Source organism: Globicephala melas, chromosome 3 (genome assembly GCF_963455315.2).
Source record: "Globicephala melas chromosome 3, mGloMel1.2, whole genome shotgun sequence".
NCBI lineage: Eukaryota > Metazoa > Chordata > Mammalia > Artiodactyla > Delphinidae > Globicephala > Globicephala melas.
In genome coordinates, this window is record NC_083316.1 from 88,093,499 (window position 1) to 88,120,299 (window position 26,801).

Consider the following 26,801-nt stretch of genomic DNA (forward strand, 5'->3'; position numbering starts at 1 on the left):
GTTTTTATAAATGTTGATTAAATCCCACTTTTTAACCGTTATTCAAATCTCCCTTATACTTACATGTTTTGGGTCTGCTTTACCTATTTTAATCACTAATACAGTTGTGTTAATTGTGAATTTATTTCTACTTGTAGCTCCATCTTTTTCTTTTTTTCTACTTTATCTATTCTGAGAACATTTATTAGGTGTAGGCAGTTTAGAATTATATTGACCCTCTTTAACTCTAATAATGGCTTTTGTCTTAAAATCCATTCTGTTTGGTATTAATACGTAATGTTGAATTTTCATCTTGCTAGGATTTGCCATGTATATATATTTTTAATCTCCACTCTGTACCTTATATGTTAGGTGTATATCAGTTATCTATTGCTGCTTATTATACTGCTCCAAAATTTAGCAACTTCTTACAGCAACCATTTGACTTGCTCATGATTCAGTCATTTAGGAAAGTGAGTTAGATACAGGGGGTTCTTCTGCATTATTAGCATTATTCTTGCCTAGTGCTATTCACGTGGTTGCAAGTCATCTGGCCATTTGACTAGAGCTCAATGGTTTAAGATGTCCTCACAGGCCTGGCAGTTAGTGTCAGCTGTTGATTAAGCTACTCTCTTTACACAGTCTCTTATCCTCAAGGAGGACGCTTGGGCTTCATCATATAGTGTTGACAGGGGAAGACAGAGAGCAGAAGCTGCAAAGTCTCTTGAGGACCAGGCTTGGAAATCCACATGTTCCTTCTCTAGTACCCCTGCTGTGCTCAGTCATTGGCTGTGAGAAGTCAGAGGGTGTGTTGCCTCAATGTGAAACTTTTGAAGGTCCAGAGACGTGTCAGTCAATGACGCTCCTCAGAGCAGGTCCTTTGAGGTATGAGTCTGAGCAGTGTTCCTTCATGGTCACCACATAGATATGGTTTAATATCATAATTTAAAATATTTCAGACTTTTGCTATTAATGAGAAATCTTGTTATGGACTTCTGTTTTCAGTGGTTGTGTTTTCCTCTCACATGTATCATATAAAGCATTCAAAGCATGAAAGAATGAAGATATAGCTATTGGATATAGATTCACCATTTAAAAACCAATTGCTTGAACTATTGGTCAATTAACTCACACAGAAAAAGATAAATTTGTTTCCTGATTTTTGGTAAAATTCAAGCACACTTTTCTTCTAAACTATCATTAAGACAATGTAATTATGTAGTAAAGATCTTAAAAGACATTAAACCAACAATTAACTTCTGCATATTAACTTTGTTTTTCAGCTTAAGGGTGTAGTCTACAGAGTAATGCTCATCCCGATTCTCCCCTTTCTGAAGCACAGCCCATGGCCTCTCAGTATTTGTCTTCCCTTCTTCAATTTTTTTTTGCTGGGCATATGGCTGCTACTAATGAAGACTAGTTGTAGTTGTGTAACTCAGTTCTGGAAAATGGGATATTGATGAAAAGTGATATACATGACTTCCTCATGAACGCTCTTCTCCTCCTGCTTTTCTTCTTCCTACTGGCTTAATGTTGACAAGAGAGTGGAGCTGGAGCAGCCATTCTGGATCATCAAATGATACCTGCATGACGTGGTTGACAGAGCAGCGAGATAAAAGAAGCCTTGTGCTCGCATTCCAACTCTAGGTCATAGGTGTGGGCATTTAGATGAGAGAAAAACAAAATTCTATCATGTCTAGGCTATAGTTATTTGGGGATTTCTGTTATTAATTGCTAAAGTTAATCCTAAACATCTTTCATATGTTTGTTTGGTTTGCTCCGCATTTTATCCCCAGCATCTGTTATGGTACCTGAAGAGAGCAGAACTACGGGATGCAGCCACCCAGCAAGAGAAATATGATGGACCTTCCCCAGCTGTAATAATATGAGTTGAAATTAAGGAGAAAACCCTTATCTGGCATACAACATGCACTCAATAAATATTTGTTGAATGAATTAATGAATTCATTAATTAATGAATTCATTAATGGCAGGGGGCTGCCATGTTTTAGAACCCAACATCATACCCGTCTAGAAGATCTCCTCCTTCTTACATTAGTTAGCCAACTGCTACCAATCTTCCAAGATCCAGCTTAATTGTGACTTTTCTGTCAAGCTCCCCCAGCTTTTCCTGGCATTGGGTAGTGCCTGCCTTCCTGGTAGTAAATATCTCTGCCTCTCTTACATTTACCTCCCTTACCTCCCATCATATTGAAACTTCAAACTTTGTTCTTCGTGTTCTTAACAGCCAACGTGATGTTTGGAAGAATGGAGGAGAAGCAAGGAAGTAATACTTCTAAACATGCAAAAAGTCATATAGGACTTTCCTCTGAAGATTTAGGAACTGGATTAATCAGTGTTCTCTAGAGAAACAGAACCAATAGGATGTGTGTGTGTGTGTGTGTGTGTGTGTGTGTGTGTGTATAAAGGGAGAGATTTGTTTTAAGGAACTGGCTTATGCAATTGCAGGGGCTGGCAAGTCTAAGATCTGCAAGACAGGCTGGCAGGCTGCAGACCCAAAGAAGAGTGGATGTTGCAGTCTCAAGTGTGAAGCAGAATTCCTTCTTCCTTAGGGGATCTCAGTCTTTTCTCTTAAGGCCTTCGACTCACTGGATGAGGCCCACCCACGTGATGGAAGGTAATCTGCTTTACTCGAAGTCTAATGATTTAACTGTTAATCATACCTAAAAAATATCTTCACTGCAACATCTAGATTGGTGTTTGGCCAACAACTGAGGTACCATGGCCTAGCTAATTTGACATAAAAAGTTAACTATCACAGGAACCAGAAATAGAAGTGGGTTTATTCCATAATTTTAAGTTCCAATACTACTATTTAGATGACAACTGCCAGGAAAGTTGCATGTATTACCAAGTGTCGTAGCAGGTCATCATGAAGCCAGAAAAAACGACTGATTATGACAATGAGAGAGAAGATCCTACAGAAAACAATTAGAAATATAATCAGATGTGTTTAGTAACTTCAAATTCATTATTACTGTTTGCATGGTTAAAGAAAGTTCACTCTCAGAGAGCATTTGCTATGTAACAAAATTAAGCGAAGCTTATGTGAAAAAAGATCCCTGGGGGGAAAACTTCCTGCTTCTTTAAAATTAATTTTATACATATATATAATTTAATTATGATACTTATATATTTTTTTCCCAAATTGAAATAGGTTTTTTGTTTTATGTATTATTTTTTTACTCTGGAAACCTCAAGATGGCAACGTTTTACTTTGGAAGAAGGTGTTCAGTGCCAGCGGTAGAGTCCTGCTTTTCAATTCATAACAGCACCCAGGAGTCAGGCTGTCAATAGGGGGAGGGGAATGGAGATAAGCTGGTAGATGTGTTTCGAAAATTTCTGACCTCTTACACTCTTCCCTAATTTCCCATCCACAAAGACCTCTGTAAACTGGCAGTTCAGGTAAATAGTTTCTCTACAGCAGCTGGTCCCCAACCTTTTTGGCACCAGGGACTGGTTTCATGGAAGACAATTTTTCCACAGACGGGCGTGGGTGGGCAGGAATGGTTCGGGCGGTAATGCGAGAGATGGGGAATGGCAGATGAAGTTTCGATGGCTTGCCGTCTGCTCACCTCCTGCTGTGCGGCCCGCTTCCTAACAGGGCCACGGACCACTACCAGTCCGCGGCCCAGGGGTTGGGGACCCCTGCTCTACAGTCATTATAGAAACCAGTATTTTATTCTAGCTGCATTTGTACTGCTCCAGCTAAATAGCTGATTTTTCTGTTCCCAACACACCACTTATGCAGAAACAATTTTTATTTTTCATCTAGGAATTAGGCAGTAAAGAGTCAATATTATAATAGTGCATTAGTGTCAGCCCTTGCTTGGGCTACTGAAACGGCCTTCTTCTTGTCTCCTTAGGGCCTCTTTTCCAAACTTCACATCATGTCCCTCTCCTATCCCCAACCATCCAGTGGCTTCCCATTGCAACTAAAGTAAAACCAAACTCCTTGTTGTGACCTGCATGCTCTACAGGGTCTGGCCCTCCCCACTTCTGTGGCCTCATTGTCTATCATTCTCCCTCTTGCCTGCTCACTTTGTTCTAGCCACCATGGTGTTGCTGTTCCCTGAACACTGTGAGCTTGTTCTACCTCAGGGCCTTTGCCCTTCCTGGTAGTCTGATTTTTACATGACTCACTTCCTCCTTCTAGTTCCTTCTCAAGTGTCACTTTCTTCAGATAGGACTTCCCTGATCACTCTCCCTCTCTCCCTCACCTTAGCCTTCCCCTGCTTTATTTTCCTTCAGTGGAAGAATAATACCACCTAATAATTGATTATCTGTCCTCCTCAAGCAGAATATAAGTTCTATGGAGGGTTGGGACTTTGTCTTGTTTACTCCTGTTTCCCTAGAACCTAGTCTGATTCATATTAGGTGCTCAATAACTAGTTGTTGAATGAATGAAAGAATAAAGCAAAATTCAGCCAATCTGGTGTCTTTATTCCATCTCTTTTATATGTGGCAGTGTGCCAGACACCTAGAAAGTAGCAGTATAAACCCTAATGAGGCAGTCTTATTGACACTAACACATTGGGTTTTTTTGACATACATGATTCTCTATTTTTTAAATAGATATTTGATTTTAAAAAGTCTCCCCCAAATTGTCACTAAAACAAAAATGATCAGATAAATGATAGCAGTTAGATGTCTTTAGTATTTACATAATTTTTAAAAAACAAAAAATTAGCATCAGATTTTCCTATAATAGATCTGTGAAATTAATTCCTTTTTAATATATATTTTTAATTGAAGTATAGTTGATTTACAGTGTTGTGTTATTTTCTGCTGTACAGCAAGGTGATTCAGTTATACATATACATACTTCTATTTTTTTTTTTTTTTGCCGTATGAGGGCCTCTCACTGTTGTGGCCTCGCCCGTTGCGGAGCACAGGCTCTGGACGCGCAGGCTCAGCGGCCATGGCTCACGGGCCCAGCTGCTCCGTGGTATGTGGGATCTTCCCGGACCGGGGCACGAACCCGTGTCTGCATCGGCAGGCAAACCCAATATACATACTTCTTAATATTCTTTTCCATTATGGTTTCATCATACCATATTGACTATAGTTCTCTGTATTATACAGTAGGACCTTGTGTTTATCTATTCTATATATAAAAGCTTACATCTGCTAACCCCAACCTTCTACCCCATCCCCCACACCAACCCCCTCCCTCTTGGCAACCACCAGTCTGTCCTCTATGTCTGTTTCTGTTTTGTAGATAAATTCATTTGTGACATATTTTAGATTCCACATGTAAGTGATATCATATGGTATTTTTCTTTCTCTTTCTGACTTACTTCACTTAGTATGATAATCTCTAGTTGCATCCATGTTGCTGCAAATGGCATTATTTCATTCTTTTTTATGGCTGAATAATATTCCATTGTATATATGGATCTTCTTTATCCATTCATCTGTTGATGGACATTTAGATTGTTTCCATGTTTTAGCTATAGTGAATAGTGCTGCTATGAACATAGGGGTGCATGTATCTTTTTGAATTATAGTTTTGTCTGGATATATGTCCAGGAGTGAGATTGCTGGATTGTTGGCAGCTCTATTTTTAGTTTTTTGAGGAAACTCCATACTGTTTCCATAGTGGCTGCACCAACTTACATTCTCACCAACAATGTAGGAGGGTTCCCTTTCTGTGGAATTAATTTTTTTTTAAATTATTGGAGTATAATTACTTTACAATGTTGTGGTAGTTTCTGCTGTACAATGAAGTGAATCAGCTATATGTATACATATATCCCCTCCCTCTTGGACCTCCCTCTCACCACCCTGCTCCATCCCACCCATCTAGGTCATCACAGAGCACCGAGCTGAGCTTCCTGTGCTATACAGCAGGTTCCCTCTAGCTATCTATTTTATACATGATAGTGTATATATGTCAAACCTCATCTCCCAATTCGTCCCACTCTCCCCTTCGCTCCCTGTGTCCACATGTCTATCCTCTACGTCTATGTCTCTATTCCTGCCCTACAAATATGTTCATCTGTACCATTTTTCTAGACTACATATATGGGTTAATATACAATATTTGTTTTTCTCTTTCTGGCTTACTTCACTCTGTATGACAGGCTCTAGGTCCATCCACATCTCGACAAATGATCCAATTTCGTTCCTTTTTATGGCGGAGTAATATTCCATTGTTTATATGTACCACATCTTCTTTATCCATTCATCTATCGTTGGACATTTAGGTTGTTTCCATGTCCCAGCTATTGTAAATAGTGCTGCAGTAAACATTGGGGTACATGTGTCCTTTTGAATTGTCATTTTCTCAGGGTATCTGCCCAGTAGTGGGATTGCTCGGTCATATGGTAGTTCTGTTTTTAGTCTTTTAAGGAACCTCCATACTGTTCTCCACAGTGGCTGTATCAATTTACATTCCCACCAACAGTGCAAAAGATTTCCCTTTTCTCCACACCCTCTCCAGAATTTACTGTTTGTAGATTTTTTGATAATGGCCATTTTGTCTGATGTGAGGTTGTATCTCATTGCAGTTTTGATTTGCATTTCTCTGATAATTAATGATGCTGAACATCTTTTCATGTATATATAGGCCATCTGTATGCCCTCTATGGAGAAATGTCTATTTAGGTCTTCTGCCCATTTTTTGATTGGGTCGTTTTTTTTTTGTTACTGAGTGAAGTCAGACAGAAAGACAAATATCATATGGTATCAGTTGTATGTGGAATTGAAAATATGATACAAATGAACTGTTTCCCTAGTGGCTGCACCAACTTACATTCCCACCAACAGAGTAGGAGGGTTCCCTTTTTGTGGAATTAATTCTTAAATGAGGCTAAATTTACTGAGAAGTTATTCAAGTTACCAAAAAGAACTTGTCACCTATGTCAAAAGAGGATCTGCATTACTAATCATGGGTGATATTTTGTCTGCAAAACAACTCTAAGGCATAGAATATTTAGGCTGCAAAAAGAAGAGTGTAAATAATTAAGATGTAAATCCAATTATGGCTGTCCCCATTACAGTTCTTTTTTTTAGTAATAAAAATATACTGTCTCCTCAGTTTATAAATGAAATTGCATCCAGATGCAAGCAGGTGGAAGAAGTTCTGAAAAATTCTTGGTAAATAAAAAGCAATTCATTAAACATTATTCCTAGTAATACAATATTTGATTCAGTTTTGCAACTACATAGAATCCCCAAATTCAAAATATAATAATATAAAGATATTCTATTTTGAAAAATATTAAGATAACTCCCTAAATTGTTTTAGTAACAATAAATAATCTTTAAGCTAAAATATATTAAATACCTTCTTCTTTGAATTGGAATTAGGAATTAAAAGAAGTAGGGCTTGTTTTTTTCATAGTAACTTAATGAGTCTTCCTGTCTGTTATTTTTCTAAATGCTCATTAGCTTAATTCTTATTTATTATTTTAAAAAATCATTTTGATTTGATCATTTTTTTCACATTATTATATTATAATCAATGATAATCTATATCTATTGCTATATCTATTAAGTGTTTACAATGTGCTAGGCACTATACCTAGCATATTCGAATTACTTAATTAATACTTATGGGCTAGCCTTGGAACTCAGTCCCCATTTTTATTACATTTTCAATGGAAAAATGGATTCCAACTTTAAAAGCACTGACTTACAAATGAAGTTTTTTAATACGACATATTTATAAGTGACTGAATCGGGTGACTGCAACTTCTAATGAATGGAAATCTATGCAGCCTGACAAAGTGAGTTAAATCAGAATAACCTTTGTGTGCAGGAAAATGTAGAAGCTCTTTCACATTTTATTTCCAAATAGAATTCTTGGCATTTGAAGATATTACGGCTGTCAACATTGTCTTCTGCGTATATGCAAAGCTACAAAGTCTGATACATGCACGACTTGCAGTTACTTTCACAGTAAGCATCATCCATGTGAATTCAACCTGTTGACTGTAATGTGGCAAAGTGCTTTACTAGCAATGCCCCTCTACCCTCGGTGCTAAAGGTTGCCTTTGCTCAAATAGTCACACCATCTCAGATTGCCACAGCTGCCTGGGTATTCTGCTGCTGCTCTGTGTACACATCTGCGTCGGTATGATTCAGTGAAACCTTGTTGGTGTTCTTCCGCTCACTCTTGCCTTGACTCACCACAGGCTAGCTCACTGTAGGAAAGTCATTTTGATGGAGAACCCCAAATGTCCTCAAAGTGATATGGTAAGATGGAAACTTATTCTTCTGGCATGCCAGGCTGAATATACTGGACATCTGTGGTTTATACTGTTCAGCATCTATTTCCCTATATCGAGGTAAAACCATGCTCCTTTAGGGGAACCACACTCTTCTATTGATGTAGCTGAGGCCCGTGATTCTGCTGGGGCTGAACCTTCTTCTGGAGTCAGTGGTTGGTATATGACATATGAGAGCAATATGCCCTGGCCAGAGAGACTAGTTCAGAGGTAGACCTGAGGCCCAAGCAGGCCAGTCACAGCCATAAATATCAGTTTAGGACTTTCTGCCAGAACCACTGTGAAAGAGAAACTGTCGTTGTTTTCTGGGGTTGCTAAGCCTAGACCTTCTAATAGCTATTCTGCCACCACTTGAGATCAGCCTGAGAATGAAAGCAACTTGGGGGTAAGCCAATTGGGAGGTGGAAAATATACAAACTACATTGTTTGAGTACCTAGATCTAGCTTCACCTGAAGCCAGCAGTGAACCCTAAATACTACACTAGCTTAAGTTACATTAGCTTAAGTTAATTGAATTGGTTTCTGCCCTTTGCAACCAAAAAAATCCCGAATAACACAATGGGAATGACCACAGACTGAATCTCAAGAGCAGTTTTATGGCTGTATTTGCCTTCCCAAAGAGGTAAACAGTCATTTTGAGGACTTCAGCTAACATGGAGGAGGCCGCAAAATCAACTGTTGACATGTTCCTGAAGATCAGCAAGTGTGTTGCATGTTCCTGGTGCTGTGTTTTGGAATTCTGCTTTGCTGTCCTTTATACTTTTCATAAAACTGGAGAGGCAGAGAGCAATAATCTGGGAAGTGCTGGTGCTATATCATCTTGCCAACTCTATAATCTTGAAACAAATCTTAGTATTTGGTTGAAAAATATAGTAATTAATAAACAGAAGAGTTCCCATGTGATGGACATGCTTTTGAATTTAGGTTTTGCTCCCCAGATCATGGTCAAGTCACTAACCTCTCAGCCATAGCTGCCTCATATTTAAAATAGGAACAATAATAGTCCCGCCTAATAGGGCTTTTTAAAATAAAATTAAATGGGTTAATTTAGGTAATAAGCTTGGAACAGTGCTTGGGTATAATAAGTACTCAAGGACTTCCCTGGTGGTTAAGAATCCGCCTGCCAATGCAGGGCACAGGGGTTCGAGCCCTGGTCTGGGAAGATCCCACATGCCATGGAGTAACTAAGCCCATGTGCCACAACTACTGAGCCTGCGCTCTACAGCCTGTGCTCCGCAACAAGAAAAGCCACTGCAAAAAGAAGCCCGCACACCTCAATGAAAAGTAGCCCCCGCTCACCTCAACTAGAGAAAGCCTGAGCACAGCAGCAAAGACCCAAAGCAGCCAGAAATTAATTAATTAATTAATTATTTTTAAAAAGTACTCAAAATACTTTAATATTAGGCATCACAACATATGGCCCCAGAATGGAACCCTGAATTCTCACATCATGACACCATCCTCATCATTTTCTTCAGCCACATCTGGACATGGTCTGACAGCCCAAGGTACAAACACAAGACCCTAGGCTAGACCTTACCATGTTTTCAGTTTCTTGTAGGTTAATGCTTAATACAGAAAAGCAACAAACTATGACTACTGTATCAGGATTGTATTCAGCCTTGAAGAAATTTCCATTTTTCTATGTTCACTTAGACCAGTTTGTATGATATGAAATCAAATTGGCAAGAACTCTGCCTAGTAAAAAAAGACATTTTCTTAGACCACATATGCCTTTAAACATTGTTATTTAAAAATTTGTTATTTCCTGGCAAAGATATGATTACAGCATTACAAGGAAGATATTGTAGTTGCACAATAGGCTTCGTTCAGCTCTCTTGAAGCAAATATAATAGATGTCTAGTGTAAGTACAACCACATGTTATAATGGGAAATTAAGTAAAGTATGTAACATCTGAAATTGGTCAGAAAATCAGAGAAAGTTTGGCTTTTTGTGCACATTTTTAAACCATTCTTTTTTGGTTTGTATTGCACAATATGAGCTTCTATTACAGAAACGAAATTATTAGAGAATGAAAATAAAGCATTAAAATAATTTAGTGAAGACTTTTTTACTGAGGTAATTCATCTCAGTTTCAAGTAAATAATTACCACATCTCTCACTTTATGGCTGCTTTTAATACTTTTTCTGCCTCTTTCTTTATTTTCAGATGGTCAGCTATCAAATGTTACAACGGTCAGAATGCTTGAGTCTAGAAGCTACCTCTTTCAATTTCTTGCTTCTATTCTGCAGTGGAGAGAGGAGTTAGATTTTCTCTAAATTAACAGTGAATAGCCTCTGAGAGTCAATTTTCTCATGGTGAATTGGATGATCTTAGCATAAAGTGTTTACGATTTCCCCCCCCCCCCCCGGATATTCAAAGGCTGCTTGTTGCTTACTTCTTGTTTTCTCAACCATGTCCAGATGAGGATGTGACCTTTGGTTAAATGAAGTACTTTTATAACTAATTTTAAATTTCAGGGACTTTTTATACAGCTAAGCTCTGCACTTATGCATAATTTATTTTCCCTTGCTCACTACCTTGTTCGTGACCTTTCAGTGAGGGTGTTCAGTGTCAAGAGGAACAAATCCATATTCTATATTTTGTATTAGTTGTTCTAAACTGACCCCCTCTTCCTTCTCTAGCCAATCCAAGACAATCATTGGCCTTACCATTGGTTCCTAAATATACCCTGCTTGCTCTTGCCCTTATGCAATGTTTATACAGTTGAGTTACATTTTCCAACATGTCTCAACCCTCTCATGTTCCCAAGCCATCTCACAGCCTAATGTTTCCATGACGCTAACTCTGGTCCATGTGAATCACTCCACATTCTAATTGTCTATAACTGCATAGTCATTCCCATGCATTGGGGAGCTGATCAAATACTACCACTTATTTTTCTCTATTTGGGAGAATACATGTTTATTATCTCTAAGTATGTTATTACCTGCTTTGAGCAATTGTACATTCCTTATTCAGTACAGAGAAGAAAAGAATATTATTGTCTCTTTTTACATTCTTCCCATCATCTTGTCTTATGTCTGGTAGAAAGGATATGACATTATTCAGTGAGGGATGATGGAGAAGCACAGGAAGGCTGGTGATTTGAGCAAACTTGTCGACCTTTCTTTGTTCATATCTTTGTTTCTCCTGGCACAAGCTTTCTTTGTTTAAAGGTGTCTGGATGTTGTCATGCTACCTCGAAGTGGGTAGGAAAAAGTGATTCCTTGATCAGTCACATACACCTGTGAAGGGATTTAAAGGAAACTTGGCCTCCAAGATCTAGTTGAATACACAGAAGTTGAGAGATAAGGTCCATCCGTACACAAAAGGTGGTTTCAGGCATTTTTTTTTTCAGATAGAGGATTTCTTGTTTCAAACATATGGTCCAGATATATGACTAATATAGTTCTCTAATCATGAAGGCTTCATATTTCCAACTACAAAAGAACATCTTTTTATAATTCTGTTATTCCCACCTCAATCTTTATGTTTTATCAAAGGGAATCTTTTCCAATATGTTTCTTCTCTGTTCTGAAACCACTTTGTTGGAAAATTTGCTCTATTTATTTTTGTACATTCCAGAGGAAGGTTATTTTACTCTTATTCTAACCACTTCAATGAGTCACATAAATCCCTTGGGTTTTCCTGACCCAAATTCCAAGTGGTTTTTTAAAATCTCATAAAATGGTAAACACTTATTAGAGATGAACAAAATCCTTCCTGGAAGTAAAATTTATGTCATTAATTGGATAACCCAACAGAGTCCCCACTTAATAATTCATGGAACCCAGCAAAAGATTCAAAGGTATCTGGGTTGTTTGGTTACAACTGGATGCTAATTACATAAGGTCAGAAGAGCCTCATTTCAGCCCAGTTAGTTTATGCTGATGAAATTTCTGTTCTAAACATGTACACTATTTTTTTTGCTGTAGGCAGTGACCTCAATGAGCCACCTGCTCTGTCAGGAAGGAAGAAAACTCAGTGGCAACCTCACCACTGTGAGTGAAGTTTCAAAGTGAAGAGCTTACATTTCTGTAGATGCAGGGTCAGTGTATGTCAAACCATAGTCATTTATTTCTAAATAATCTCAGAAATTAAATATCTCTATAATGGTGTGTTCCAGTTTATGTTGACCCATGACCTTTCTCTTCCTGGTGCTATAGCTAGTTTACAAAATGACACAAGGCATCAACCTGCCATATTTCATTACCTATACTCCCACACACTTCCCCAAAGCTTCTTATAAAGGAGAGTTAATTACAGATCTAACTAACTACACGAAGCTGACACATATAACATATAAAAAGCTTTTTGTTGCCAGATAAATGCTTTCTCAGCTGTAGTCATATTGAATGGCAAGTGGTGATACCCAAGAATGGCTAATTACAGGTCTGATTCCCAGTGGCTTATGGTGAAGCTGTGTTCTGGACTCACCTCATATTTCAATGCAGAGACATAAATTTGAATTAGATAAAACTTCTTACATACCTATTACAGCTAAAAACTTACATTTCATGACTCAAAAGGGCAAATGATTAGTATAAACTGCATTTTATATTTAAAATACATTAAATAACAGGATAACACTGGCATTTGACATTCTTGAAATTTTATACAAAGAGATATCTGATATTTTCTCACTTACTTCCCACCACTTTCTTGTGAATAACGTGTTCCTTCACAAGTTTTTGGTGGAGACTTGAAAGTTTGAAGGAAAAATGTCATATAAGAGGAAAGTTTTAAAAAATAACCCAAATCTTTATTCTGTTCTGGTTAAAGAAACTTTTAGGATCCTATTATTCTGTGGATGTCTGGTGGAGAATTACTGTTTCTAACTATAGTGTTTAGATTGTTTATGTTTTCACTTCCTACTCTCCAGTGTCATCACTTCCTACTCTACTTGTCCAAGTGTTCATTTATTCTTTGGTTGTAGAGGATTGCGATTCAACAATCATAAAGTAGGCCAAGCTTCTCATAATATTAATTTTCAGTGGGGCCACATGTGAAAGCTCTCCCATGGAAAATGTGTATGCCTTGTTAAGAAGAGGATCTAATTGCAAAAGCTTGTTCTATCACCAATTTCGGTGTTTTTTTTTTTTTTGTATAAAAAACCTGCATCATCTTTATTTTGCATACTTTAATTTCAGAACAAAACAAACAAAAAAACACAATACACAACATTCAAACCCCATGTCAAATGTGGAAAGGGATAGGGCTTGAGGCCCTTATATCCTGCTTTAGACAGAAGGACAGAAAGAAAATCATTAGACATCAGCAGAAGGAACAAAGTAGGCCAAGGCCACTGGGGCTGCTGCTGGGGGAGCCATGGGGACATTATACAGAGGGAACAAAGTCTGCAGGTAGAAATTCCTAATCTACTTCTTCCATGCAAGAGGCATCCTCATCACCCTCAAGGTGGGGGCGGATCTCATCAGGAACAGCAGTACTGGGCTCCTCTGCTGTCACTTCATCTTCATCAATGCCCAAGCCTAGCTTGATTACGCGGTAAATGCTGTTGGAGTGGGTCTGGGGATCCTCAAGCGAGAAGCCGAAAGAGAGCAGTGCAGTTTCAAACAGCAGCACCACCAGGTCCTTGACGGCCTTGTCATTCTTGTCTGCCTCTGCTTTCTGCCGCAGGGTCTCCACAATGGGGGGGTCAGGATTGATCTCCAGGTGCTTTTTGGCCATCATGTAGCCCATGGTCGAGTTGTCCTGAAGTGCCTGGGCTTTCATGATGCTCTCCATGTTGGCAGTCCAGCCGTAGGTACTCGTCACGATACAGCAGGTTGAAGACACAAGCCTATTGGAGATTGTCACCTTCTTCACCTTCTTATCCAAGATCTCTTTCATGAATTTGCAGAGGTTCTCAAACTTGGCCTTGTTCTCCTCCATCTTCTTCTTCTCCTCCTCATCCTCAGGAAGCTCCAGGCCCTCCTTGGTAACCGAGACCAGACTCTTCCCATCAAATTCCTTGAGCTGCTGCACACATTACTCATCGATCAGCTCTGTCATGTACACCACCTCGAAGCCCTGCTTCCGCATTCACTCTACAAATGCAGAGTTGGCAACCTGCTCTTTGCTCTCACCAGTGATGTAATAGATGGACTTCTGGGTCTCCTTCATGCGAGACACGTATTCTGAGAGAGAAGTCATCTCATCTCCAGACTGGGAGATGTGATAGCGCAGCAGCTCAGAAAGGTGTCGCCAGTTAGTGGAGTCCTCATGGATTCCAAGCGTTAGATTTTTAGAGAACGCCTCATGGAATTTCTTGTAGTTCTCCTTGTCTTCTGCCAGCTCCGAGAAGAGCTCAAGGCACTTCTTAAAAATGTTTTTATGAATGACCTTCAAGATTTTGCTCTGCTGGAGCATTTCTTGGGAGGTGTTCAGGGGAAGGTCTTCAAAATCAACCACACCACGGATGAAGTTGAGATATTCTGGTATTAACTCATCACAGCTGTCCATGATGAACACATGGCAGACATAGAGTTTGATGTTGTTCTTTTTCTTTTTGTTCTCAAAGAGGTCAAAAGTAGCCCGACGAGGGATGAACAGCAATGCTCTGAATTCCAACTGACCTTCTACAGAGAAGTGCTTCACTGCCAAGTGAACTTCCCAGTCATTTGTAAGGCTCTTACAGAACTCTCCATATTCTTCCTGGGTGATGCCATCAGGGTTTCTGGTCCAAATGGGCTTGGTCTTGTCCAGTTCTTCCTGATCAATATATTTCTCCTTGATCTTCTTTGTCTTCTTTTTCTTATCCTTGCCACTATCATCCTCCTCATCTGAGCCCACATCTTCAATCTTAGGCTTCTCCTCCTCATCTTTATCTTCCTTGTCTTTCTCACCTTTCTCTTCCTCTGCCTCATCATCACTGATTTCCTTCTCACTTTCCTTCTCCAGATAGAGTGTGATGGGATAACCTATGAACTGTGAGTGCTTCTTCACCACTTCTTTGACCTGCCTTTCTTCTAAGTACTCTGTCTGGTCTTCCTTAAGGTGGAGAATCACTTTGGTACCCCACCCAAGGGGCTAACCATGGTCAGCACGTACAGTGAAGGAACCCCAGCAGAAGACTCCCAGGCATACTGTCCATCATCATTTTGCTTTGTGATCACAACCACCTTCTCTGCCACTAGGTAGGCAGAATAGAAGCCAACACCAAATTGCCCAATCATGGAAATGTCCGCACCAGCCTGAAGAGCCTCCATAAATGCTTTAGTACCAGACGTGACAATGGTTCCCAAATTATTTACAAGATCAGCTTTTGTCATGCCAAAGCCTGTGTCTACCAGAGTCAGGGTGCGCTCCTGGGGGTTAGGAATGATGTCAATTTTCAGCTCTTTACCACTGCCCAATTTGGAAGGGTCTGTCAGGCTCTCATAGCAAATCTTGTCCAAGGCATCGGAAACATTACTGATCAACTCCCGAAGGAATATTTCCTTGTTGGAATAGAAGGTATTGATAATAAGAGACATGAGTTGGGCAATTTCTGCCTGGAAAGCAAAAGTCTCCACCTCCTCCTCTCCATGGTGTACTTCCTCAGGCATCTTAAAGAATAAGAATCGCAGATACTAGAGAGCTGAGCAGGCAAGGACTTACTCAACCTCACTCGCCACAACAGGGGTGGACGGGGGTGACTCAAGAGCTCGAGTGTCTTTTTGACATTAATTATTCCATTAAATTTTTTCAAACCAATTTTTCAATAAGCAATACATGCACATAGAGTTTTAAGAGTTATAAAAATTACATACAGTGAAAAGTAAGCCTCCTTCTTACTCATCTTTAGGGCAACCACTGATACTAACATTCTTTGTATCCTGCTAGAGATATCCTATGCATATATACACACATAAAAAGTCCATCCACTTTTATATACAAACTTCAGCATAATATATTTACATATTTACACCTTGCCTTTTCATATAACAATATACCTTGGAGATCTCTATATTTAGCTATTTTATTGGCTTTTATGGTGGTATAATATTCTATTACAATTCTTAAATACACAAAGGACCTATGACTTTTTAAAACATATTTAAAATGACAAAACATTGCCTTTCCTGGTAATCAGAATACATGGTGGTTTATTTTTCTATTCTTATTTCGAGTATTTTTGTGCAAGAACCTCAATGGAACATGTTTTCTTATGCAAATGGCACACAAATAGAATGTGGTTTCCAGCACTGACACTTTTAGGGAAGTGACTTTGATGTGTTATTTAAACTCTCTGAATATGAGTTTTTTCATTCATAAAATGGGTAGTACATCTCAAAGGATTGTTGGGAAAATTAAATAAACTAGTGAGTATGACACACTTTAGCTCATTATGTGGCACATAGTGCTGTATCTAGAACATTTACATTTATCTGTATATCTATACCTGTATCTATGTTTACACCTATACATGTCTATGTCATGTCTACAAGAATGCCCATATCTTTACTGTATGGAATTGAAATTAAGATGACTGCCTCATCTGTAACCACCCCCATGACTCTCTATCCTTTTTCTATTCTCTATTTTTCTTCATAGCACTTATTGACATGAGTGATGTAGCACACGTGACATTATATTATATATTTACCTACTATCTGTCTGTTTCCACTAGAATATAAGTTCCACGGGAGCAAAGACCTTATCTATTTTATTTACCACTGTGTCCTACAGAGTCTAGAATTGTGCCTGAAACACATAATAGGTACTCAGTAAATATTTGCTGAATGAACGAATAAATTTTATAAATATTTGTTCATTATCTATATTAAATCATACATTGAGCTTGACTCTTACAATTAAAGTTTACATTGAATATTCAGTTTTTATCCTATTAAATATGGTGCATGCTATGTGATAGAATCTTAGAAAAAAGCAATATGATGTGCATTATCATAACTTCTTGTCAAATAGATAAAATAATTAGTATTGCTAGAATCAGACTGCAGCAGGTGAAGGGGATCTGAGTGATCATGGGTCCAGGTTCCTCAATTCACAGATATAGAGAATTTAGCCAGAGGAGTAAAACTTGAATTTAAAAAAAATGAGTTTTCCCAACTCAGGTACCTTCTACCACATTAATTTGCCTCTCAAGCACCTATTCTGTGTTCAATACTCTACAAACCACTGTGGGAATCTAGGGGTATAAAACAAGGTCTCTGTCCTCAAGGACCTTATTTGAAAACGTAAGTCTATCACACGTGAACTATTAGAGAAGACCAGGAGATAACACAGTTCTAGAGACCAAAATATGCAGTAAAATAATTCAGAGATAGTCAAGGAAAGGCATCATGGGAGCCACAGATCTTCAGCCAGACTGTGAAAAATGACTTAATTTGGAAGGGAAGTTTGGGAGAAATATTACAGATGAGGAAAATATGTGGAAATGGGCATGAGTGTTTATGAATCGGAGAGAAGGGAAGCAGATGACATATCGCAGAAGTACATGATAGGTAAGTGATGGGAAATACTATTGGACAGGGAGCGAGGGGAAAGGAAAACAAAAGGCCTTCACAACATTCATTTCTCTCTGATGTAAGAGTTGAGGTTTCTTATTTTAATGGTGAAGGAACTAGAAAGAAATGGAAGGATTTAAAGAGGAAATTGAAGTGTTGAAAGTGGTACTTAAGGCCAGTAGTTGAGGCAATGATGTGCTGAATGGTTTAGGTGGGATTTAGGACAGCTAGAGATATTGGAGGGGAGATATTTTCCTCTTGTACTCTTTTGGTGCTTGCAACTCTCACTCGGAAGTCATGAGACTGGATGCCGTCAACTCCTCTTCATCACTGTCATGTGTCTATTTCCTAATATTACCCTGCCTTGAGTAACTCTGGCAAGCACTACCTTCTCCAAAAAGTCTTCTCTGAACTTGCCAAGTTATTGACTATAATTTCTCCTTTGTATGCCTACTATAATTGGGCATTTCATCTCAATTATTATTTATCACATACTAAATGGGATATTTACCAGTTTTATTCTGAACTCTTTTAGTTCTTATAAGGTCTGATTCATGACTTAATACAGTACCTGACACCAAGAGAGGCTTTATAGGAGTTCATTGAACTGTTGCATTCTTCCTCACCTGAAGTCCTCCCATTCAGTCACCTGCTCCATGGCTGATCCTTCAACCAGGTTAGATCCAGATGAAATCTTAGACCCCTGCATGTTACTACATGAGTAAAACATCATACCATGTTGGTTCTCATACTGCCTTACTCCCTGGTATCCTGTCTCCTAATCCCTCCATCATCTCTCAGGTTATCAGCCTTGTCCTGGCTTCACTTCCTTCCTTCTGGCAGAGATCTACGACACATAAACAATGTTTACCTTGGTCCCTTGTTTTCACTCTACCATCCATGGAGGAGAATCACACAACCAGGTTGATATGGAACCTCTACAGATTCATGGCCTCCAATGTATGCTGATCTTTTATGCTAACTGGAATTTATCCTAATTCTCCTAATCAGCTGTCTTTCTCCATCATTTTGGTGACTATTTCAAGCATTTATTACTCTCCTCATATCTTTTAACCACCATGACTCTCAAGAAAGAATCTCAAATCCTGCTTTGTAGACAAAATAGAATTAATCAGGCAGAAACCTCTTCAATTTCCCCCAAGATACCTGCTGATTCAATTGCAGTCTATGTGCAGAGCTAATTGCTCTACCCCTGGTCATTGTTTTCACATCTCCAGTCCATGTGAAATAGCACCTCTTACCACTGGTGTTTCAGCATTTAGCCTGCTACATCTGTCACCTCCTTGAAGGCAGACTTTGAGATTTTTTCTGTCTGTAGCACATCACCTACAGTAGAAGCTCAATAAATATTTAATGTTAATAAATGAATTAATATATGTGATGGATGAAACTAGTGACACTATTGTCGGGGGCATTTATTGAGAAGTAGAAACTGCTATTAGAAGAGGTGTTTTCAGCTATAAAAGAGGATAATTTTAATTTTTCATTATAGGTAGCTTTCTGGAAAGGATAGATGGGACCACATACTTCTGAATGAGAAAAGATTTGAATTCAAGTAGAACATTGGAGAATATGAAGAGGAGCCAGGCCACATTCAGGGAGAGTGGGAAGCCCTGAAGCAAGGCTAGGCCCTGAGATCTTGTTTTGTCCCATAAGACCTGGTCACACTCTGCTTTGCAAGAGGGCTGAAGGACAGATCTACAAAAAGTAACATCAGAAGGTATGACATCTAGTGTTAGTTCAATTCTAGTGTAGCTAAAATGCTCTAAAGAGACACATTTTATTTTATTTTATTATTATTAATTTTTTTTGCGGTACACAGGCCTCTCACTGTTGTGGCCTCTCCCGTTGCGGAGCACAGGCTCTGGACGCACAGGCTCAGTGGCCATGGCTCACAGGCCCAGCCACTCCGCGGCATGTGGGATCCTCCCGGACCGGGGCATGAACCCGTGTCCGCCTGCATTGGCAGGTGGACTCTCAACCACTGCGCCACCAGGGAAGCCCTAAGAGACACATTTTGAGTAATGAAATTGGTAAAATCTTGTGGAAGACTCAGGGGAGAAGGGAAGCTTACCTGAATCATGAATTATTCATGCTTCACTAGAGAACAATGAGGCAGAACTTTGGCTTTTATTACTGCTTCTGATACAAAGTGATGAGTTTTAATTTTAGATGATTGCACATGCTTATGTAACACACGAAATTCTATATGGATATTAACTTTTTTTTTTTTGACTATTCCAATTTGAAACGATTTATGTTAGGTTATGGAATTGTTTCTTCCTAATGAATGCATTAGACTTGAATATCACGACGTATGGAAGAATTCTTCCCAGACCTCAGTTAATCAAATAAAGTAATTTTTGCCTCTGATGCAGAACCAGAGACAAATGGATCTATGAACTAAAATTAGATTAAACCAACACAGTCATCTGAAGAATGGAAATATACATACACTTTGCTAATATTTATTATAAGAAAACATTCTTGTTTTCTGCTGTTGATTGTAGAGGTGCTGGCTGTACCATGACTGAAGTCACAAGTTGAGTCTCTAAAGTTGGCAAGGTGGTTCAGCTGTTTCCCCACAACCAAGAATATTGGTTATGTAGTGATAAACAGAAACAATTTAATAGCAGATTGTGCACCATAATAATCACATGAATTTAGCCATAGATTTTCCTGTTCGATTTTTGCTGATCAATAGTTACCACAGGGGTTTTAAATCCAGAATTTCTTTGGTCATCTTGCATATTCTGCATCTCTTCAGGTTAGAGGGAGGAGTAGTTATGGGTCCCTCCTAAAGCTTGTTTTAAAACTCTTGATGCTTTTATGTATTTTAAAGTAGACTTATTTATATTATCATCATCCAGTCCTAAAAAGAGTGACTGAAGCAGAGAAAATGACCATTCTTCCTGTGATATCATAAATTCTACTGCTATAGGGAAAGTCAAGAGAATGGCTGCAATAATTTAAAAAACAATGGGTGAATTAGTCTTTCAGTTAACCAAAAGGTATCAATAGAACTTTAACATTAAAAATCCTGGTTTTAGTATTAAGGAGATGATAACTTTTAATCTTATGATCAACACTTAATTTAGATTATCAGACAGAAAACAACAACCCTAAATACATTTAAACCTCTAGTCATCACAGACTGTGTCAACCTGCCTCAGAAATAAATGAGGGAACTTCTCCAGTAGCACAGTGGTTAAAAGCCCTGGTCCAGGAATATCCCACATGCCACGGAGCAACTAAGCCCGTGTGCCACAACTACTGAGCCTGCGCTCTAGAACCCGCGAGCCACAACTACTGAGCCTGGGCGTCTAGAGCCCGTGCTGCACAACAAGAGAAGCCACTGCAATGAGAAGCCCATGCACCGCAACAAAGAGTAGCCCCCACTCGCTGCAACTAGAGAAAGCTCGTGCAGCAACAAAGACCCAACGCAGCCAAAAATAAAGAAAGAAAGAAGGAAAGAAGGAAAGAAAGAAAGAAGAAAGAAAGAAAGAAAGAAAGAAAGAAAGAAAGAAAAAAGACAGAAAGGGAGGGAGGGAAGGAGGGAGGAAGGAAGGAAGAAAGAAAGAAAGAAAAAGAAAGAAAGAAAGAGAGTCTCCTGAAGTGTGTTTTTTTAAGAATTCTTGTGATGGACTGAATTTGAGAAAAGTTTTAGCTTCTACATTTTGAAATGTGGAAAGATTGAAAATATCTTAGATTTCAGAAAATATGTAAAAAGATGTACATACATGCAGAAGGATGACTTATAGAGTAAAAAACTCGTTTAGGTAAAAGGAGAAGGATAAGGAACTGTAGGGGTGATGAGAGTTTGTTTAGTTTCAATACAAAGTCCTCTACACAAAGATAAATAAAACCCCCATTTATGACAGCAACAAATATTTAAGAATAAAGTTAAGAAATGTCCAAAACCTATATGTGGTAAACCTTAAAACACTCCTGAAAGACACAAACATGAACTTGAACAAATGCAAAATATATACTCTATTCTTGAACAAGAACACTCATTACATTCTCTTTAAGTGAATTTGTTTATATTATGCAAACCCAATAAAAACACCAACAAGCTTTAATATAGAGTTAGAAAGTTGGTCCTAAATTTTGTATGGAAAAACAAGCATGCCTGTATTGTCAGGAAAAAACAAAACAAAAATATGAGGAGTACTCTTATTAGGCATGAAAACATAGTACAAAGACACTATAATCAAAGCAGTGTGGTACTGGTGCATGACTAGACAGACAGACAAGTAGAACAGAATAGAAAGCCCAGACAGATATCCAAGCTCATGAAGAAATTCAGTGTATGATAAGGGTGGCATCTCAAATCACTGAGTCAAAGATGGACTTGGGTAGCCATTTGGGAAAAGGTAAAATTAGATCTCACAATATACACAAGAATAAATTTCATATTAATCAGAGATCTAACTGTAAAATTCTAACAATTTAAGTACCAAAGGAAATATGGGTAATGCCTCTTTAATCTTAGTGTGGAGAATGCTTTGTAATTATGACTCAAAATCCAGAGACAATTAAAAAAGACAGCAATAAATTTAACCACAGAAATAAAAGAATTTTCCCATTACTTCTGTGATGTTTTTGCCAAAGACACTTGCTGAATCTGAATCTCATCACAGGGAAACATTAGACAAACCTAAATTAAGGTACGTTCTACCAAATAAGTTGTCTATAATGCTTTAAAGTGCCAAGATCATGAAAGTCACTGAAAGACAAATTTCCTTCCACACTGAAGGAGACTAAAGGGATGTGACAACTCATGGAACACATGATTCTGAACTACACATTTTTGTTGTAAAGCAGGGGTCCCCAAACCCTGGGCCGCAGACCACTACCAGTCCATGGCCTGTTAGGAACCAGGCCTCACAGCAGGAGGTGAGTCGTAGGCAAGTGAGTGAAGCTTCATCTGCTGCTCCCCATTGCTCCCCATCACTCACATTACCACCTGAACCATCTCCCACCCCCATCCATGGAAAAATTGTCTTCCACAAAATTGGTCCCTGGTGCCAAATAGTTGGGGACTGCTGCTATAAAGAACATTGTTGGTACAGTTGACAAAACCTATATGGGGTTTGATGATTTGATGGTAGTAATATATCAATATTAGTTTCCTGAATTCCTTGTATTTGGGTTATAAAGGAGATTTTCCTTGTTTGTAGAAAAGTTATCCTAATGTTAGGAGATAATAGTGCATCAGGTCAATGAGTCACTCTCAGAGGGTTTGGGGGGAAAAAAAACTTCTTTGCACAGTATTTGCAACTTTTCTGTAAGTTTGAGATTATATATATTGGATGTATATATATGTAATATGAGATATAATATGATCTTGTATATATAATATACATCTATCCTGGTAATGTGAGTAATTGCATAAGAAAAATTAAATTACAAAAACTGATCTCAGAAGACATTTGAAAATACAAACAGCCATTACCAGAGAAGAAATACGAAATGTTGTCAAAAAGCAACGCCCAAAACATCATCAGGTCCAGATGTTCTCACAGGAGAATTCTATTTAGCTCCTAAAAGACAGATAGTTCCAGTGTTATCTAAATTGTTACAGAACATATGAAACAAATTAAGCCTCCAAACTCTTCATAAAATGAGAAAACAGCAATACCCAGATCCCAAATACGGCAGCGAAAAGAAAAAGAAAAAAAAGAAAATGACAGATCAATCTTTCTTATGAATATCTATGTAATAAATCTAAATAAAACATTAACAAACAAAATTCAGCAGCATATTAAAAAGATAATAAACCATGACCAAGTGACATTTTATCTAGAAGTTCAGGAATAATTCAACATCAGAAAAAGCTATTAATATAATTTATCATATTAATAAATCCAAATGGAAAAATTACATGATCATCTTCGTAGATGCTGAAAACGTGTTAATAATGCTCAACATTCATTTTTCATAAAGAATGTATAAATAAAACAGGAACCAATAGGTATGTTTTATTATGTTAAAGATGAATCCATTTCCACTCTCAAGTGACACCACTCTCAAGTAATTTAAGATTGTACTGGAACTGGTTCATAAAGTGATGAGCAAGATGAAAATGTGAGGGCTACTTCATATTGTTCCAGAAGTTCTGGTCAACACAATTAGACAAGACCAAGAAACAAAATGAATACACGTTGGTAAAGAGGAGGTAAAAATATTGTTATTTCTAGATGATATAATTATATACATGGGTAACATAAGAGAATCAACTAAAAAACTATGTAAACACTGAGAGAATTCAGTAAGTTATCAGAGTACAAAATTATATAGAAATAGATATCCTTCATAGATATATAAAACAGGCAACATTGAGAAATCCAACTACTGGTATAGGTTGGAAATACTCAACATTTCCAGTAATACCAACTGGGAATTTTCTGTATTACGTGGATACACCTCAGAGGTGAGTTACCCAAGGCCATCATTGTTCTTTTGTAGGTAATCAGAATTTCTCTCTGGTAACTTTTAGAATTTTCTCTGTGATTTTCATATTCTCGGCTTCACTATAATGTGGTTAGATGTGAACTGGTTTTACTCTCCTCAGGACCTGGCGTGCCCCTTTCATTTGTGACCTCATGTCTCCTTACAATTGGAGAATCTAAGGCATTTTTAATTTAAATATTGCCTCTTCCCATTCTCTCTATTCTTTACTCCTGAAACTTCATAGATATATATTGGACCTGATCTTTCTATCCTCCATGTCTCAATATCTCTTTCATATTTTCTATCTTTTTATCTTGCTTTGGAATTCTCAATGTGTTTCCTAGATCTGTTTCCCAATTCGATACTTCTTTTTTGGCTGTATTTAAGCCACTGTTCAACTTGGGCATTGAGGCTTAAAATGTTTTAAATTGATCTTACTTATAGATTTAAAAAATTTAAGTGAAATTTTAATGTACTTGAGGTGGAGGAGAAATATCAAACTGTCATACTGGCCAAAAGCCTATAAACAGGTTTTTTATGTATGAATAAATATTCATGACTGCATTAATTTATGGCTAATATGCCATTTGTTTAACATCTTCCTATTCTTGACTACTGAGGTTGCTTCAAATTTTTGCTAATGTAAATAATTTTGAAGTGACTATCTTTATGCACAAGAGATTTTATTTTTTTCATTTTAGATTATTTTCTTAAGAAGGATGGAACCAAAAGTATGCATGCTTTTAGTGTTCTCAGTGCATATTGTCCAAATATCCTTTAAAGCAATGAGCCAGTAAAATGGCACACTATAGCAGAGTGACAGACTCTGCCAGTTCAGCTTCATTGGGTATTTGAATTTTGTTTAATTTTTTGCCAATTTAAAGGATGTAAACAATATCTTTTAAAAAATATTTGCATTTATTGGATTACTGGTAGGGACTGAACACTTCTCCAAGTTTGTTTACTGGCTATATTTATTCTTTTGAGTATTGTCTCTTTGTGCACTTTGCATTTCATTTATTAGAGTCTTACTATTTTTCTTGCTGATGTGTTTTACTCCATTTATGATACCAGTATAAACCTGTTGTCATATTTGTGGCCGTTTTCTCCCTAGCCTATGGCTTAATTAATCTACAAATTGAATACATCTATTCTCATGCATTCTATTGAAGCAGAACCAATCCTTCGATTATTTTAGTCAGCTTAATACTGAGAGACACATTTTCTTCATGGAAATATAGAAACCGAAGCTCTGATTTCAGCTTCACATGATTCAAAATGGTCTGTAATGCTGTCCCTCTAATGAGTGAAGGTTACAGTTGTGATGGCCCCTCGATAAAGCTACACTGCTGCAGGTTGGGACAAATAGGGGCTGTCTACCTGAAAGAACTATGGCCAATATATTATGAAGTTACTACAAGATCAGCACACAAATCCATGCTAGCTTGAATAACTCACTTCTGAAGTGTATTCACATAACCAAGAAAAATTCCCAAAGGAATTATTAGACATAATAATATATGAATAACCTGCTCATAGTTAGGTTTCAAAATGTAAACCATGGAAATGCATATATATTGTGGCTGAGTCATTGCCCCTTTTCAAGTAATATGAGCTGAATTATGAACTAAGCAGTTAGTTTAGTTCTGTTTTAAGCGTGGCCGCGTAGACTCACAGATATGGGAGATATATTCAAGCAGGTGTTATAAAATTTGTGAATACAATCTTGCCATTTGCAACCACAGGGATGGACCTTGAGGATATTATGCTAAGCAAAATCAGTCAGATGGAGAAAGACAAATACCGTATGATTTCACTGGTATGTGGCACATAAGACAAACAAAGCAAAACAAAAACAAACACATAGATACAGAGAACAGACTGGTTGTTACCAGAGGGGAAAGGGGGGACCGGGAGGAAGGCTAAATGGGTAAAGGGAGTCAATTGTATGGTGACAGATGGAAACTAGACTTTTGGTGGTGAACACGCTATAACATATACAGAAGTCAAATTATGTTATACATATGAAACATAATAAGTCAAAGTTACCTCAGGAAAAGAAAAAGTTGTAATTATATATAGTGTTAGAGATTAAACAGGTGATGTAATTAGGAAGAATTTATCATATGTAATAATCAGCATTATTCAAATTGGAGATAATTGGCCCCAAAAGAGCCAAACCTGAATCAGTGTCAAAAGACTGAAATTGAACTGGCTGTGGCCAACATAGCTAATACTATCAGTAAATCCAAAAGTGGAAGAGTGCTCTCCCTGAATGGAGATAAAAATTGCATCTTTAAATGCAGGTTCCACTCCCCCAGTCCCGGTAGAATTGCTTAGGTTTAGCCTCAAGGGCAGGGTTTTTTAAAAACTGTAAATGTAAATCCAATTGTCTTTGGGGTTCCTAGCCTTTCTGCCGAGAGCAGAGTGATTCAGAACTAGTCTTTCACTACTGCACAAGAGGCTCTGCTGTCTGGAGGTCCCTCCCTCCGCCCAGAAACTCCCAGTGATCCTCTCCATACCCCGCAGAGCCCCCCGTCTGATTTCATGGACAATCATAATCGAAAGAACCAGAGGCCCAACCTCATCCCTTTTATTTCTGGAAGCTAACTGAAGCAATGAATTATATT

General features: G+C 38.0%; 1 pseudogene; it reads right to left on the reverse strand.

Annotated features, from left to right (window-relative positions):
- Positions 1-13,513: 13,513 nt before the first annotated feature.
- Positions 13,514-15,845, reverse strand: LOC115860263 (heat shock protein HSP 90-beta pseudogene; annotated as a pseudogene).
- Positions 15,846-26,801: the final 10,956 nt, after the last annotated feature.